This window comes from Emydura macquarii, unplaced genomic scaffold (genome assembly GCF_026122565.2).
Source record: "Emydura macquarii macquarii isolate MOO-44397 ecotype Brisbane River unplaced genomic scaffold, CSIRO-AGI_Emac_v2 contig_2676, whole genome shotgun sequence".
Classification (NCBI taxonomy): Eukaryota; Metazoa; Chordata; order Testudines; family Chelidae; genus Emydura; species Emydura macquarii.
The window spans coordinates 8,207,716-8,225,796 of NW_027132813.1; the positions used below are offsets into that span (position 1 = coordinate 8,207,716).

At 40.5% G+C, this 18,081-nt stretch overlaps 1 protein-coding gene across 1 annotated transcript in view; it reads right to left on the minus strand.

The window, feature by feature from the left end:
* Positions 1-16,702, minus strand: part of CAPN13 (calpain 13) — a 74,504-nt gene extending 57,802 nt beyond the window's left edge. Inside the window, exon 1 of the mRNA XM_067564760.1 lies at positions 16,561-16,702. The gene's annotated coding sequence lies outside the window, so the exon portion shown is untranslated. The remainder of the gene's footprint in view (positions 1-16,560) is intronic.
* Positions 16,703-18,081: the final 1,379 nt, after the last annotated feature.

An 18,081-nucleotide genomic window follows, 5' to 3' on the forward strand; every position in this document is an offset into this window, starting at 1 on the left:
TTTGCCAGAGCCACAGAGTTTTAAAAAGTAATTTGTTCCTGACTGGGTTACTTTACACAAAAGCAGAGGGTGGGGATTTTTGTTTATACCACTCTCATGTTGTTTCCAAAGCCACATGGGGGTGCACACGTGCATTCAGAGAAACTGATGCATGCACTCTGTCACCTAGGGTCTGCTGTTATTTAAAGAACACTCACTCAGAGGAATAAAACCTGTTAAGAATTCCTTGCTTCACAGAGCCTCTCAAAGGCTTTGTTATCCCAAGCCACATATTTCAAAGTCAGATTTTAACCACATTGTAGTTCTGGTTTTTCCTAAGCCATTTCACCCTTCTCTAAAAGTACCTAATGTTCCTTTGAATCCTATCCTTCTCAACAAACACAACCCACCTTACTTCAAATGCCATTCCAGCCATCTTCATTCACAGCATTTTGTTTTTAAACCCTTTGATGATGATTCAGATGGCAGATGATTCATAGATTTTGAGGTCAAAAGGGACCACTGTGATTATCTAATCTGACGTCCTGAATAACACAGGCCAAACAGCCTTATCCAAAGATTCCTGCACAATGCCTGTCACTTCTGTTTGAGCTATAGAATATATTTTAGAAAGACATCCAGTGTTGATTTAAAGACTTCAGGTGACAGATAACTCACCAGGTCCCTTGGTAAATTGTTCCAGTGGTTAATTACCCTCACTCTTAAAAATCTGTATCTTACTTCTAGTCTGAATTTGTCTGAAGATTCCAACCACTGGATCCTGTTATGCCGTTTTTGCTAAATGAAAGAGACCTCTGTTATCAAATGTTCATCTCTCCTGATTTGATACACTTCCACCACTGTCTAAGGAGAGCAGAAGCACAGATATTCAGATGAGAGCCTGGCTTCTGGTTTAGTTATGAACATTTCACATGAGTATATTCAAAACTTAATCTAGATTCACTGAAACTGCTAACATAGCTTCCCCCTGTTTTATAGAGTAATACTGCCCTTCTGGGTAGTTATAAGTCCCTTTGGGCCTTGTGCCATGATTCTTAGGATCTTTAACAATAGCCTGGAAAGAAAAGGAATGTCTTCTTTTATTGTTTGATTAAAAAAAGCAATTTCATTTAAAAGAAATCAGATTAAATTCATAAATAGCCCTCAGCTAAAATAGGGAGAGAACATTTCTTTTTTGGCTTGCATTTTTCAATACAATGGAAATAAATCTCATGCAACGTACCATAGCACGACAGGGAATGGTTTCTCCTTAACAAATACTCATTTGAAACGGTACCTAGGCCTTGTGCATGCTAAGATCTATTTCCTGCAACAGTGTTCCAGCAAAACTGATTACTAATTCCACAACTCAAATTAAAACTAACAGAGCTTGAAAGCTCAGGCTGACGTGTCTGCTCTCTCTTCTGATGGAGAACAAGAGTTTTTAGTGTGCGTGTATGTGTTTAATTACATTGTTTAACACACTGGGAATAATTTAGCAACTGCCATGAAGAAGATAAGGCAGTTAACTACCCTTCTCCTACAGAATAACTTCATCAGCTTTGCAGGAATCATGTTTGGATATGCACATGCGCAGACATGAAGTCAATGGTGCATCTCCCCTTACCTTCACTGCACAGGATCAGATACTCAAACTCTGATTCTCTATTGCCTTGCTCTGAGTATAGTTATTTACATCTGTGCAGAGTGGGCACAAAAAGCTACCATTCTGATCTGAGAGCTTCTTACAATCACTTTCCAATAATGTGATTGACGATGCAAGGAGCAGGGCGATGGTGAATCAAGTTCTCAGGGGTTAAGTGAGACTTGAGTGTTGCATTCCCCTTGGGCTGGACCACTCCACAAGGAGGAATTTCACTCTCGTGAGCACTAGAATATTTCTTCAAACCATCTTCTCGGTTTATTAATCCCCCATTGTACAGATGCACAACACTGGCTCCAGTGTGCTTTGTGTGAAAGCCAATAATATCTCTGGGCATCAGTACAATCAGCATCCACAATGCTGTTATAAGTCTAGTCTAGTGGATATTACCTTTCCAGTGACACATGACATGGCCTTCTAATTCTTAACTGTCTATAAGGAATCTCTATTCTACTATTCATGAAGTCAAGTTTCCTTTCTTTTTACATGTATAACATAGGACTTTGCCAGTTACTTTTTTACTGCATCATTTAACTACAGTATACAATAGTTGCATGCAGTCATCTTTATCTTAAGATCTTCACTACCACTTGATCCAATTACTTCTGCAAACTTACCATTTCATGGTTCTTTAGAGAAAAGCTAACCTCTTGCTTCTTTGAAAACTCTCTCTCTCTCTCTCATTTTGGAGTTATGCAAGCAAATCCTACTGGTAACATTATACTTCAAGGCATTAATTAGAGTCCCAGCCCATCTCCCCAAGCCAAATCCCTTTCAATGTGTCTGTGATGCTTTTCCCGTGCTAATATTTCTCCAATTTAATCTTTAAATAAGTAGAACAGCAAAGTGAGAATTTACCTGTAATGCCTCCCGTGACACGGCAACAGATGTGTGGTTTTCAGTTACGTTCCAGTGTTACTTTATACAATAGCTGCATCACCTCCTTGAATAAACACTGCCTGGGTTAATCTCAGTTCAGGACCAAGTACAGAATCTACAGCGCAGGTGCAGCAGGGCCATAATACACATCTCTTCTATTTGACTGCCACAATGACCCTGTTTGCTCTCTTACACAAGCTGATGGATTTTGGGTACAACAGAGCAGGGTTTGTTGACTGCTTTCATGTTGTGTGTTTTCCTCATGGCTCCATCAGAAAACACTTATGGTGCTGAGGGACGGATTTACCCCAAAAACCTCTATGATCTGGTTTTATTCTTTTCTGAAATACGGGAATTAGGTATTTCAGCCGATCTCTATCAATGCTTGAAATCTAACTATAAAGCCTTTGCCTAACCATAGGTCTGATTCTGCATTGTCTCACTCATTCGAGCAGTTCAATTTACTTTCTATGGTACTGCTAGCATGAGAAAGGATTACTCATGTGAGTAAGGCTTTCTGGGATTGGACCCCATCATAACACAGCCTGAAGCCAAGACTGAAAAATGCACCCAGTAATTGTAAATAGTTTTGGGGCGCCCAACTTGAGTCATTTTAAAAGGGCCTGATTTTCAGAGAAAATGTGCTCAGCACTCTCTAAAAATCTGGCTCTCTTAAGGTGTCTTAAATTAGGCACCCAAAAATTGGGCCAGCCACATTACATATCACTTTTGAAAATCTTGGCCTGCAATTTTTATCTTAAACTAAGGCATTAAAAAAAAAAAAAAAAAAAAAAAAAAAAAAAAAAAAAAAATCAGGCCCTAAAAATAAGTAACTCCATTCTATGGTGAAAAAAATCAGAGATCTCTAGGGGAAGAGCATACTGGTTCTCAGTAGAATAAACATTCTGCCTTTCAACTTATTGCATCATTCCAGAAAAATTACATGGAGGCTGAAGGAAAGAAATAAATATACAGATACTCAGGAAAGGTGGGTTCAAATGCAGATCTTTGCCATGAGCCCTTCTCTGAGGGTAATTATCACCCTTTATTTCAGGTAATAAATTTAATGGAAAAGGTCACCCCAGTATTCATGTCCTTATCCCAAACTTATCAAAACTACCTGAACTGTTTGGGTGTGGAAATCCCTTTGGAACAGGTTCTCGCTTGATTATGGGTGGGCTGGAATCCCTTTAGAGTGGGATTTCAGCATTTTCAATCCCAGAAGCACAGAGGGAGAAGGAAATGAACAACAGAGAGGGAAAAAACATTAAGCAAATATTTCAGCCTCTTCATCCACAGTACAAGTCTGGGTTATACTGTTGGTCACTGTTCCTCTAAAAACGTTGCTCATTCATAACTACCTCTATCTTGTGAACATTGGAGGGAGGGCATTTCTGCATTGACGTCTTGCTCTCAGTCCAGTGTTCTGTGATTTCAGTGAGAAATGCATCTGTGTAACTGAGAGTAGAATTTACCCCGGAGAACAAAACAGGTGCAGTTCTCCATTATGAGTAGTTTTACACTTGTCCCACATAAATAAAAGCTGATTGTACCAAAACCAGGAAGGAAAGTTTCCTTCATTCAGGTAAGGAGATCTGAGGTGATAAACACCACCCCTGCCAGCTCATCTGACAGCATGCTTACTCTGTTAATCATCTGCTCTCTAGAGAAACGGCAGGTATATTCCCCTCAAGGTATTGTGATTCATTGTCTGGAACCAATATCTCTGCTTAAATGGTGGATTAACAATGATTTAAGAAATATTCATTACAAAGTTGATTAGAAAGCACCATCAGCAGCCTGGCAGGGGATTTCAGTTATTGCAGCATGACACCATTTTGTGACTGTCAGCTTTTCTATGGAGGGCTGTATTGATGCGTCCATTTTCACAGTGGCTTAAAAGTACTCAACCCCAGGAAGAAGAGAGATGTATTTGTGTTAATGAGTGAGTGAATTTTTTGCTCTGTTAAGTGTTTGTGATGTTTACAAGAAATTCATGAGAAGAATAGGCTACTGGCTGAAACAAACAGGACCATGAATCAGAAGAGCTGTGTTCTGTTCTGCCATTGACTTTCTGTGTGACCTTGGTCAAGACACTTAACCTCTCTGTACCTCAGTTTCTCTTTTTATAAAATGGGTATACTACTACTTATCTACCTCAGAGAGGTGTTGTATGAATTAATTCATTAGTGACAGCCAAGTGCTTTGGAATCTTGAAAGTGCAAAGTACACTGCCATTTCTGTGCTGTCAGCTATTGTCTCTGGGTTACAAGGCTGGCTACTTACAGGACCAATAACAACTACTCAACCCTCATTCAGATATAACTCCTATTGACATCAGTGGGCCAAAAGCTGAAAGGTGATGGGAGCCTACAGCTCCCAATTAAATTAATAAAGCGCTTAGTACCACAAGATTTGGCCAGATAGAAGTTTTCCTGAGTACGGACAAAGCAAAGATGGAGTAAAGACCTCTGGATCTGGTTAGAGCAGGGAGCTAAGTGTTCTGAGATTGAGTCCCATCTTTGCCACTGAATCATTGTGCAACTTTGGATATGTCCCTTAACCTCTCTATGGTCTTAGATTTCCCATGTAAAATACCTACATCAGAGGGGTAAAGCACCTTGAGCTCCTCAGATGGAAGACAGCAGAGATTTCCAGTGTATTATTTTATAAAGTAAGGGTAGTGAAATATCGTGTTTCAGGGTGTACAGGAGTAGAAACTTTTCCATTTTTTTGCACATTTGGTTTATGAAAAAGGTTTTTTGGTTGGCTGTTTTTGGGGCTCCACCAGGGAGAGGAGAATAGATGTGATGGACCAGTAGCCTAAATTCAGTATGGCAAGCCCTGTGCTCTTAACTGGAAATTTCACTTCCTATTTCTCCACAGCACAGTAGTGAAAGAAATGATTGTTCTTTCAGATGTTAGCCATCTTCTCTGTGTATATATATATATATATATATATATATATATATATATATATATATGTGTGTGTGTGTGTGTGTGTGTGTGTGTGTGTGTGTGTTTTTGACAAAAGTGTTTATGAAAAATTGACTTTTTTGGGAAAAAATTTGTTTCATTCACAAGGGTGTGGAAAGTGAATGTGGGGGGGGGGGGCCACACACGGACGACCAACTTACTTTTTAAAAGACTTCCCTCCTCCCAATGGGGGAACAAGGGGATGAAAATAAAAAGAAACAGAGAAAGTTCAGGGGAAAATACTTCTTCAGACTCTTTTACCCTCCTCACTCCTTTCTTTATTCTAATACGGACAAAAATTTAAAAGTGAGTAGCTATGCCCCCTTCTTTTCCTTCACTCCCTGGTCTCTTCCTTCTCCTATTTATGTATGTCCTTTCCTCTTTTATTGCTTTAACTCCCACATTAATGTGTCATGTCTATATAGTATTATCTGGTCCTGCAGCTTTGACGATTTGCAAAATTGCATAATTCAGCTGGAGAGCCCATGAAACATGCAGTATTTGGAAATTTATGCAAGCTGTAAGTCATTTACCTTTTTGTGCTTTTCATTGTTTAGGGGTTTTGTCTGTTTGTTTTAAATCTAAACCAAATATTTCCTTAAAATTAGTTTCTAAAGAAATCTAGGACTTTGAGAAAGCATCTGGATTTCAAAGTAAATTATGCCAAATCTGAAATGCTAGCTATACATTTGCCAGACTGAAGAGTTACTCCTCCAGAAAACATTTGGGTACAAATGGGCAACAAATTCTGTAAGATACCTGGGAATTCAAATCTCAAGCATCCTAGAAAAGCTCTGTGATTTAAATGTCAAACCTCTACTTGAACAAATGAACAAAGATCTGGAGTGCTGAGGGAAGTACGCCACTTCTTGGTTGGGAAGAATAGCCAAGTCAAAATGAACATTCTGCCAAAGATGTCATTCTTGTTTCAAAAATCTTCTGTGATTATCCCAGATGAAACACCAGCAGGAACACAGACAGTTTTGTTAGAATTCACATGGAATAAGAAAAGACCAAAAGAGAGAGCACATATTTTGTACAGAACCATTAAACAAGGTGGATGAGCTATTCCACCAGGTCTTTATTGAACAAGAAAAGTGAGACAGTGTAAACATCGCTGGCTACGATGGATTAATAATAAATCATGCCTGCCAGAAATGTACCCATATTCTTTAGCAAAGGCTACTGTATGGGTTTGGGACATAACTAGAGATAAGATCAGTTCTTTTTTCATCAATGACATCCATTGCAAATGTAACCCCCTTCTATTTCTGGGTTACTTGGGAGCCGACAACACTCACCTGTGTGCAAGGGCATCTAAGGTTGTTAACAAAGGAGATCCTGAGTATCCCAGCGGTGATGTAGGATAGGTGGGAATCCTCTATCCACCCCCCCTGCTGCAGTCCCGTAACTTTTAAAGGAATTTAAACTTGGCCATGCCTCCACCTGGCTAGCCCCTGCACACGCTTAATAGCGGGTCTTGGGAGCTTCCAGGACAAAACCTAGTCTGATAATAATAATAATAATAATCTGAGACATAGGTCTAACTTAACAATTGCAATTATGCAAACTAAACATCCAATATACTTAAATTAGAATTAACACAACTTTACTGAACAAATTAAAGAAATATGGCATAACAGACTGAAATTAAACATCACTATTATATTAAATCCACAGGGCAGTTGAATAAATCAATTAATAAAAATAGTATGAAAACAAATGAAACTTGTCTAAACTTGCATTTACACTGCCACTGTTTACCCACCTGCAGAGTGTACACTCCCCAAGAGTTCAGAGCCCTAACCCCTTGCTTGCGTGGGCGCGCTTGAAGATCTGAAGAAGACAGCACTCTGTGGGTTCAGTGCACCAGCTCAGCCCACTTGTCATGCTGGAGGTGTGGAGCTGGCCCAACCGACTGTCTGCAGTCCTGGCCCTGCTTGAAGGGACTCTCTCTCTCTCTGCCGCTTCTCAGGCTCAGTCAAAGTCTCTCTGCAGTGCCCCTTCCCTTACATGCCCTGCCCCAAACAACGGGGGAGGGGGGGCACTCACACTACCTTCACTGCAGGCCCACCTCAGGCAGCTCCAGGCTCAGTCCCTGCCCTGGCTTGGGCAATGCCACCAACCTCCGAAGCTCCCTGCTCGATCAGGCTCTCAGCCACAGTTTTGGGACCCCAGCAGCAGTCAGCCAGCAGCTTCCAGCCTCGGCTGCACTCCACCCTAGCACCAAAATGGAGTCCCCCACATGCTATACCCTGTCTCTCTGGAAGGGGAAGAGTCTCTCTCCTTTTTCCCCAAGGCATCATGGGAGTTGTAGTCTCCCAGGATCTTCCCAATTGTAAACTCCCAATCAAGTTCCCAGGCCCCTGAAGCACAGGGTGCCTACACAAATAATCCAGAACTTAACCCAAATCGCAAAACAGATTGCTTCAAAGACTGGGAGATCCATGGAATATACACGGTTGGCTAGCTATTTAAAAACAAAACAAAACAAAACAAAAAAACCTTTTCTAACATATTTGGAGATCAAAACTAACTTTAACTGGTCCACTCTCCCCAGGTACCAGTACTTTCAAGTCAGGCTTTATGTTTCTCACATTTCTAGAAAACCTATTTTATACAGAAAGTTAACTTTAATAGAAGTGATGGAAACTGGTCAACTGGGGAAAAAAACATAACTAATTTATAAAAATTTTTGCAGGTAAATCTCCTAAAAAAAAAAAGAAAAGAAAAAGAAAAAGAAAAATATATGACAGGCTGGGAAAAGGTTCTGGATAGACAAATTGCCCCAAAGAAATGGGGTTTGATCTGGAAAAGAGGACCAGTAACCTTGGTTTGTAGAATACTAAAAGAAAATTTCTTTAAGATTCTGCTTCCCACTCATACCAGTCAGGTTAAAAAAAATATTTGTAGATTGAATAGGGATAAATGTTGGAGAAATTGTGGTTAAAGAGGAAATTTTATGCATATTTGGTAACATGTCTAGTCATTAGACAGTAGTACTGGGATGCAATCTGTAATCAAATATCAGAAATTGTTGCATATTTATTACCAAACGATCCTTTGGTAATCCTAATGGGGCTTCCTAGTGGAAATGGTCTCCCAAGAGGAAATGAAGAATTAATCTCTCATCCTCACCCTCTAGTAGTGGCTCAGTTATTGATAGCATATCATTAGAAAAAGAAAAATAGACCAACCGTTGAAGACTGCTTCGGAAAACATGGGAGGTTGTGGCTATGAAAATATTAATACACCAATTACTTACCTAGCAAAATAGACAGAGGACAGATATATGCTTAGATATTTGGCTACCTTTTATTCAATACTCAGACAAAATATAGTCAACCTGCAAAAAAACCAGCACACCTGTCCAATTTTTTTTAATATTGACATTTGATGGGTATGCCTGGTCTAAAATGGGTATATAGAGATTTCATTCAGTTTAATAAAAATATCTAGAAAAAACATACTATAACTGTGGTAATGATGCCTATCCTGTAATATGGTAAGACCCTGTTAAATGGAAAAATCTGATGATCCTATTCCTTCCTATATAATGTCTCTTAAAACAAAAGCTAGCTGTTGTAATGATTGTTTTGTTTCTGATATTTACATAGCAAGGATTTGTGAACATGTTCAAATATCATAAATAAATATCTTTTTTAAAAATTGTTTTTTTTGTGTCTGTTTCCTGCCTAGTTTGCCATAACTAACAGTTATAATATTATGGAATAGCTCAGCCAGTTCTGTCTGGTCTTGAGTTGAAGAATAACCTCAGTCTGTCTATGTTTACATGTCTCTGTGTCCCCATTTGCTGGGTTATCTCTCAGTGCAAGTAACTTCCAAATATCCAAACATAACAAAGATCAGTGAAAAATTAATCAGAAATGAGTGAAAGTAGTATTTTTAAATGAAAAATTGTGTTTGGGGGGTTGATAAAATGAAACATTTAATGTAAAAACACCTTTTTCTTTGGAATATTCTTTATGAAATATCTTTTTTTCCCCAAACCATCTCTATGTAGGATAGCCTAGATGTTTGTCTTGGCCAATATGCTTCCTCCAGCTGTACTTCATGTTTTGGAGGGGAAACAGCATACTGTGACCAACAAATTCTGTAAGCTTTAGCATCCTCACTCTACCCACAGATCTTATGTTCTGAAGTATCAAGATTGTTATCCCTTGTGATATATTTCTGACTACGAGTGTCTCATTTCCACTGGTTTTACACCAATGTAAATCCCCTTACATTAGTGGAGTTACATCTGATTTACATGGCTGTAAGTTAGAGGAGAATCAGGGCCAGTAATTTCCCAGGACAGTGAGCAAAACTACATGCTGTGTAAAGAAAAAAACACCTTCCCTCTACATTTGCCACTAGTCACTTTCATTGCTCTAGCATTATGGTGCTTGATTGTTAGCTCTCGTTCATCCATTTTACTAACCTATTCATTATTTTGTAGACCTGTCTCGTGTTACCATTTATTCTCCTCTAGTTGTTAAGAATAGGCAAGACACTATCTTATATTTCTATAAAAGCATTTTTCCTTCTAAAACACAAACTTTTACTGACTATATAAACTATGGGGTAAATCATGAGAGCCGTAATCAGTTTTTACTCGGTCCTCATGCAGGAGTTTGCCTGAGTAAAAACAAATCGAGGACTTCAGTACTTGGCCTTATGCACACGAGTCACTTTGCTCAGCAATTGGGTGCAGCTTCTCCTCAAGTGAAATGTGGCAACTGTTTAATAGTACATAATGAAGATGCACATCTGGTTTTGAGTAGGATCCAATTGCAACTACAGGGGGAATTTGGCATGAAAAATGTAATTCTTTGCAGAAATATCAGGTCATCAGTGGATATTTCTTCTTAAAAACTGAACTCTGACTCCACTGGTCAGTTCTTACAAATCAAACAGCATGCTTTGGCCCCAGAGTTGCAATTTGGTTATAAACCAAGGTTAGCACTAGTTGGGAATTTGGTTTCATGGGAAATTTTTGGTATTGTACTGTTCCAGAATGGGGCGGGGGGGACACATTCAAACTCAGGGAATTTCCCATGACATTGAAACTTTCCATGAAAAGTGAGGGCCCCAGGGTATCAATTTCTGCAGAATTTCAGCTTTTGTTTAAAAAAAAAAAAAAAAAACGAGTTCTGAGCCTTCATGCTTGCAAAACAACCATTCATATGTGATCTGTCATGGTGCTGTCTTCCAGCTGCTGCAGGTAGGTCACTCCAGGACCTCTGTTGCCAGCTTTCCCAGATCATTTATTTTAGATATTTTTCTTTTTGCTATTTATGAACAGATTGCACCATTCTCACATTTATTGGTTTTTCAGAATTATTTATGAAATCCTTTAGTGAATAAATTTTGGCTGCAGATCATTCACAAACAGTTTATAGCAAATCTTTGAAGTTCATAATTTCCAGCTAACTCTTTATTGGGCAGTTTGAGGGGTGGTTTCTGTTTGCTTTTTTTTAAACTATGCTTCTTTTGTAACTTAACAAGGATGAACTAGAACTACTACAATGGCATATACAATCTGCAGTTCACACTGTGCTGCCTAGTCACAAGCCATCCAATCAGGGAATGTATGCAACAACATGTGACTATGCAACTAACCAGCACGGCACAATTCTTTAACCAAATATACACTGAGAAATGTAAATACAAAATAAGCTTGATGTTTGCTTTTTCTGAGCATCCATGACATTGGTAAAGCACCAGGGTTTGGACGGCAATTTTTGTGTCTACGGGGTGTCCGCAGTCAGCGGTGGGTCTAGTGTGGCCCTAAGGCTATGCACTTTCTCAGCTACTAGAGAGCAGATGGTCTCAAACAAGAGTAAGCTGCTAGGGGATGCAGCACCTTTCCAGTGTCCTCTGCCGGCAGGGTGGTGCTTGGAGTTGTTCAGGAGACAGGGTGTTGATGTTGTGGATTGTAAGTGAGCCTAGATTTTACCAGATCATTGATTCCTGCTTTGCAAGCCGGTGGAGTTCATGAGTTTCCTAAGCAGGGCCATATGGCTGGGTCCTGTTTCTAGGTTGAATGGAGAGAGAGAGAGAAAGACAGTCTCTGCCTCAAGGAAGTGGAGACTGGGCCATGATAAGGACATGATATTTACATCCTCAATATATGCTCAACCCCTACAGATTAGATACAGTTTACAACTATCTAAAGTGGTAGGACTCACCCAAGCAGTCACTGGTCCTGAGGTTGCCCTACTGGAGGTGAGGCTATGAGCCAGCCTGCGATGGGTTAACATACATGGCTCCTAGAGTTAACTACGGTAATAGTCTTGACACCAACTCTGTTTAGTGTGGTGAAAGGCCCCAAGACAGAATTGGAGTTGCTCACTAATAATTTATGCATATGTATGTTGAACAGGGATGTTTATTCTATCAGTAATTTTGTTTAGTTTAATAGTGGGCTGTAAGGAAAAACAAGCTGTAAAGGAAAGAATGGCTCATGATAAGCCACTCCTTAGCAAACACTAGTTGACTCTGAGAACTCTGTTTTGATCACCCAATGAGCGTACAGGACTGGTTTTGTCCAGAAGGCCCAAAGCCCAGGAAACCAGAAGAACAAAAGGTTTATAGCAGTTTAAAGCAAGGGAGGATTTGTTTGAGTGAACCTCACTGAGACACAGGCATGCTGGGGCATCTGAAAGAGTAAGGTTACCCTCACAGGATGGTAGGGCTTTAGATAAGATAGACCTTCACATAGAATGTTGTTTTTAAAAATCTTGGTTTTCTGTAAATGCTTTTATCCTACCATGAAAGCAAACATTGCTTTGGTTTCGAGAAGACTATCTGCTCACTCTGTATAGCACTAGTCACAGACTCCCAAAGGGAAGAACCACTGATGTCCAAACTCAGTCGCACCTGCCAGGTAAGTGTGAGACACTGTACTCCAAAATAGCACCCTGAAACCCCCATATTCATCATACATATATGGTTGTGATATTTCATACAAATCATGCCATGTAAGGTATCATATGAAAGGATTTAGACTATGTACTTACTTATTTTCTTTGGTAACTACCACTTATAATCACTTAAAATCTATCTTTCTGTAGTTAAAACATTAAAATAAGTTTATCCTTACATGAGTTTGTCTGAAGAGCTTAGGGAATCTGCTCAGGTTACAAAGGCTGGTCCATGTTCACTTTCCTTTGATGAAGTGGTGAACTAGTTAATAAACTTGCACTGCTCAAGAGAAGGGCTTAAACAGTGCAAGACAGTATATTCCTGGGATGGGGGCTTGGGAGATCTGCTGGTCTTTCCCTTTCTATGAGCATATTCCTGTGATTTAGCTGGGTGTGCCTTTGCATGCTGGTGGCTGAGTCGAAGTAGCGCCCAAAGGGCCTTGCTGCTTGTCACTGGCAAAGCATTGTGGGAGATAGTCCAGGCTGGAGAGTTGAGGGAGCCTAGTAGTTCCACAGTTCCAGGTTGTACCCTGGAGATCCCATCACAGTAAGCACAGCTGATACACAGAGTTTTGTAAGCCCAGAGTCTGGTCTGAGTGTGGGAGTATTGTAGGATTCTGCCTCAACATAAGTAAAGGCAGAAGGCCCGCCACGTGAGGATGTGCACTCAGAGAGAAGATGGGGCTGCAGCTAGCCTGGTAACCCTGACAGCCCTTAGTGTAAGGATCCCTAGATTGGAGTTCTCCTGTTAATCTGATTGAGTGTTCTGCTACATTAACAAGGATTATAGTTGTTCAAACTGCTTTCATGAGATGATTTTCAGCCCAACTTCCACTGTCATTTACCATTACAGGTTTTACTACTGTGTATGACAGTCACAATTTGCTCAACACGAATGGTCTCTGGAAAAAAAAAAAGGCAACTGGGCAATTGCCTTGCCAGCTACAATTAGAAGTGTTAATAGAGCTGTAGAAACAAGTATTTATAACAACTGGATAAGCTTTGTTTAAGTGGAACAAAATGGAAAACAAGGAGTTCTCATGATTATTGTGACCAAGTGCTGTTCCCAAACCACTCTCTGACACACTGTGTTGAGCACAGACTCAACCCTATGCTCGGACTTGGTTTTAGTAGCATAGAAATTAACAGTTATTCAACAGAAAGTTCAGCCCACATTTTTTCCCCAGGCTTGGCTGCTATTAGAATTCTTCCTCCAGAAGTGTTCAGTTCACACTCTCCATCCTCTTTCTCTGGAAAGCCACTCATCTCCCTCATCTCCAGATGGCTTAATGAGCAACATGCCTCAGTGAGTCAAAAACACCGCTTTGCCCTTTCTCAGCAGCATGAAACAGTGCCAGCCTGTTATAGTCATCTTCTATTGTACAGATGATTTTGTACCTAGAGGCCTTTGAGAATAAGTTTCTTAGGCTTGTTCACCTAACTGAGATGAGAGGAAAAATACCATAATGACAACAGCAAAAGAACAGGGCCAAATTTCTCTCTCAGTTATATTTGGGGAACACCACTAACATAAATGGAGGTGCATGCCTCAGTATACCCAAGAGGAGAATTGAACCCAAGATCTTTAGATCATTAGAAGTTGGAGGTGGATGGCAAGGAGAAGACTGTTGAAGAGAAAAACCTGAAGGAAGCCAGCAACAAGGGGTTTGACTAGAACATGTAATCCATCTCCTCACGTAGTCCAGCCATGGATGGTGCCAATGGCTGCAGCAAAGAAAGGACATGAAGTAATCAGTATCCAAATAGCCATGAGGCTGACTTGGGATGAGGTGTGAAAATCCACAGTAGTTCAGGGAAGGAAAGAGAACCATAAACCAATTGGAACCATAGAGCTCAGGTCACTTAGAGGATACAGCTCATGCACCAGAGAGGCTGTAACCTGCCAGACTGGAAAGAGGGGAAAGTTAAATTCTTCACAAGCAAATATTGTGTGAGGTTGTGCCCAGGCACCTTGTATAAATATTTGTGTTTAACTAACATCTTTCAGAACTTCCTGGATTCTCACCTTGCCCATTTCACCTCCCGATCCAAATGTCTCCATTGTCCCCTGTTCACGGCTCTCCATTCTCACCTTTTTACTCTATGCACCAAGCTTAAATAGAGGATTTCCCTCCTTCCTGTATTTTTATGACAGGTAAAATGCTGGTCTTGCAGAGACCTAAAAAGCAGGAAGATCTGAAGGATAGGAAATAGTCTTCAGTATTCTAAACGAAGGCCCTTTCTGTACTGGGGTTTCAGTCATTGGTGCAACTGCACCACTGCAACCCACAGGGCTACATCTACACTACACACCACTGCCAGCAGCATGTAGGGTACCTGTAGGTACACATCACAGTGAAAAGGTGGCTGCACACACGTCAGTGAAAGGCTCTGGCACAGTGGAGGAAGCAGAAAAAGGTTTCAGCAGTGGGGAGCCAGCAAGACATGACACTGCTAAAAATAGCAGTGTAGATGGAAAGGCATGGCTTGGGAGAGTGGAGAGCATGTAGGGTATGTACTTGCATACATACCCACACCCTTTAGGCATGTCTTTACTCTGCTTGCTTAAACCTGGCCTCACTGGCCGCACTGCTATATCCAAGCTGGGCGGAGGTGGAGGGGGAAGAGCGGGAGCTGTATGGTACGTACTCTATGTACCACCAAAAGTAGGGTTTGCAGTGTAGACGTACCTCTAGCATAAACACTATTTACCCTGCTGCAGTGCAGGTTACCCTGGATCCCACTACACCAGTAGCTGAAAATCCAATATACGCAAGGGCTTATTCCTGAAACTGTAAATTCTGGGAACCAAAGCTCAAAGGGACCAGCTGTGAACTGTATGAAACCCTAATGACACTGGCAAATAAATCAAGCCATGTCCATGTTGTGCCAATGAAAGGAAGTAAGTCTGTGCATTGGCTTTGATTTTCCAGCCTATGGTTACATATTCATATATAACTAGTCCAGCTGCAATTCCAGTTCCTCACTCTCTCATTACTGTTGAGGATTTTGTCTTTTTATTTCTTTGTTTTTCATAACCAGCAGGGATTCTCAGGTTACACACATGAGCAATTTCAGATAAGTTCAAATGCTGGACTCTTTTGCACTTAAAAGCGAATGGTAGACTTGCTGTCTATGTACAGTCAATACTTAGATACTAGAATGATTGGTACTGTATCTGCGGTATTAAATTCTTAAGTAGAGAGATAAACCAAACAGATCCATGTATGTAGAGAGAGCAGGATATCAGTGCAGAGAACAGCATGTTGCCCCTCATCAGCATTTCTGATCATTCCTCACAGCCATTTCAACTAATTCTGTTTTTTCCAGGTTACTTGCATTTACAGTAGATTAAGGAAATGCATCATCCTTTAAGCCAAGATACATTCTTCTTTAGCAGCATAACTGCAGTACATACCTTATATCACTGATGTGTCCACTGAGAAAAAATTATATAAACCTTTATCCTTTCATGATCAAGCATACAGCACTGACTGACATTTCATGTAGCTCAGACAAATAGAGATAGCTGGAAAATGATTTTCCCCATCTTGCAAGAATTTGAGATTTCAAAAAAACAATTTCCCATCCTGAATTGGGACAAAAAGTCAAATAATTGAATATTTTGCAAAATAAAATCACCCCCATTTTTTTTTTTAAATCAGGTCTGTAGTGGGATGCTGGTCATTCCACCCTCTCTGGATTGGAGGGAGGCCACACCACTTCACTATCTATTGATGGGGGAATTAGCCAACCCTGGCCCTCAGTCAGGGCAGGGCAAGTAGGCAAACTAATTTATAGCTCTGGGGTTTTAGGCAGCGACAAGCAAACAGCAGTCTAGGGGCTCATGTAGGGGACTGAGCACCAAAGCAGTGTAAGGGCCTAGGTTGGGGGTTGACACCTCAGCAGTGTAAGGGCACAGGTTTCTGTTATGGGAGCTACCACTCAGGAGTTGGAGGTCAGGGGGTAGAGGGATGCAGGCCCACCCAACTCCACTGCATTCCAGCCTAGGGCCCTAACAGTGGGGGAGTGGTCTGCCACTGTGTCAGCAGGGAATCCAGCCACAATGTGCTGACCATGTTTCTGGCAGCACTACAGCCTGACTGGTGTTGGCTGCCCTGGGCTACTTCCTACCTTCTCCTCAGGGTGTACCACAGGGGATAGGTGGCCAGCAGCAGTCCTAGTGGTTCCACTACAGGCACAGGCTCCCCAGTGGGCAGGGCTTCTCTGGGCTCAGCAGCAAAGTCAACAGCCTAGAGCAAGTAGAAGGCATCCATCTCCCTCACCATCTCAGTCCCTACTGAGATGGAGGCCCTGCCTTTTATACTTCCTGTCCCACCTACCCACTTCCAGTAGGAGGGGCAAGGTTGGTCTGACTCTGCCCACCTGCGCATGGAGGGTGGCTCCTCCTCTGGCTCTGAGGCAGGTCACACCTCCTCACTACAAGATCAATTGAAATATTTCTCTTTTTTTAAAAAACTATAAATTAAGTTAAATTTCTAAATGAAATGTTGTTTCAAACCAAAAAATTAAACCTTTTGTTTTAAAAATGGGAAAATGGAATATTTTGACAAGTGTGAATTTTTTTTAAATTTTGTTTCCAAACATGGGAAATTTGTCAAAGTCAGTTCTCCTGTGAACAGTTTTGGTTTCAACAAATCAGCATTTTCCTATTTTAAAAAAAATTGTTGAAAAATTCCTAACCAGCTACACTTACAAACTAGCATAGCAGCAGTGGGTAAATATGGAACAGGTGTGTATAGATACTAAATAATTCCCAAGTATTTTTATAGGGGGATGGAGTCACTGATCTACCACAAAAGGTTTTGTAAGTAGGTTCATCCAGCAAAGGAATGCAACATGAAATACCATGCTGATGTATATAGAGGTTGTAGTGGATTTTCCATCATTGGCAATTTTAAAATCATGATCAGTGTTTCACAAAAAGATATGCCCTAGTTCAAACAGGAATTACTTCAGGGCTGTCCCACATCCTATGTTATACAGGAGATCAGACTAGCTCAGTGATATTGAGACCTCAGTGGTTCAGGAGCCAAATTAGCAATCAACATTACTCAAAAAAGCCACAGTAGGGTGAATTTACTATAGTGCTATATATTCATATTTAAACAGTATGATGGGAAATATTTAGTTTTCATTTATATAGATTTTATATAAATGTTATTATTCTCACAGAAAAATGACTAAGTATTATTTTATCAACTATAATTGGCTAATAATGTAGTAAAATCATCCTGATTGGTTACTAATTAAATCACATAGTGTTTTAATATCATGTGCTGCAAAGAGACGCAGGAGCCACATTAAAAAGCCCCTTGTGGCTCCCAAGCCTCAGTCTGAGTATCACTGGATTAGATTCTGTTATTATAACCTATTAATCTAAGGTCAAGGAAAAAGTGTGGGAAGTGACAAGGCATAGCAAAATAGGCCAGATGAGCAATAGACATAAAAAGGAAAATGGGTTAGAAAAGGTTGTGAGTGAAATTAGGAAGGTGCCATGTTGGAAGGTAGGTAGAGATGTCTATCAAATAATCAAGTAGATAACATGACATTGCCTTGCACTGCCTTAGTCTTTCATCTCTGCAGCACTGACATATTTGGTGAGGAAAATGTGACATGAAGCCAAAAAGTTGA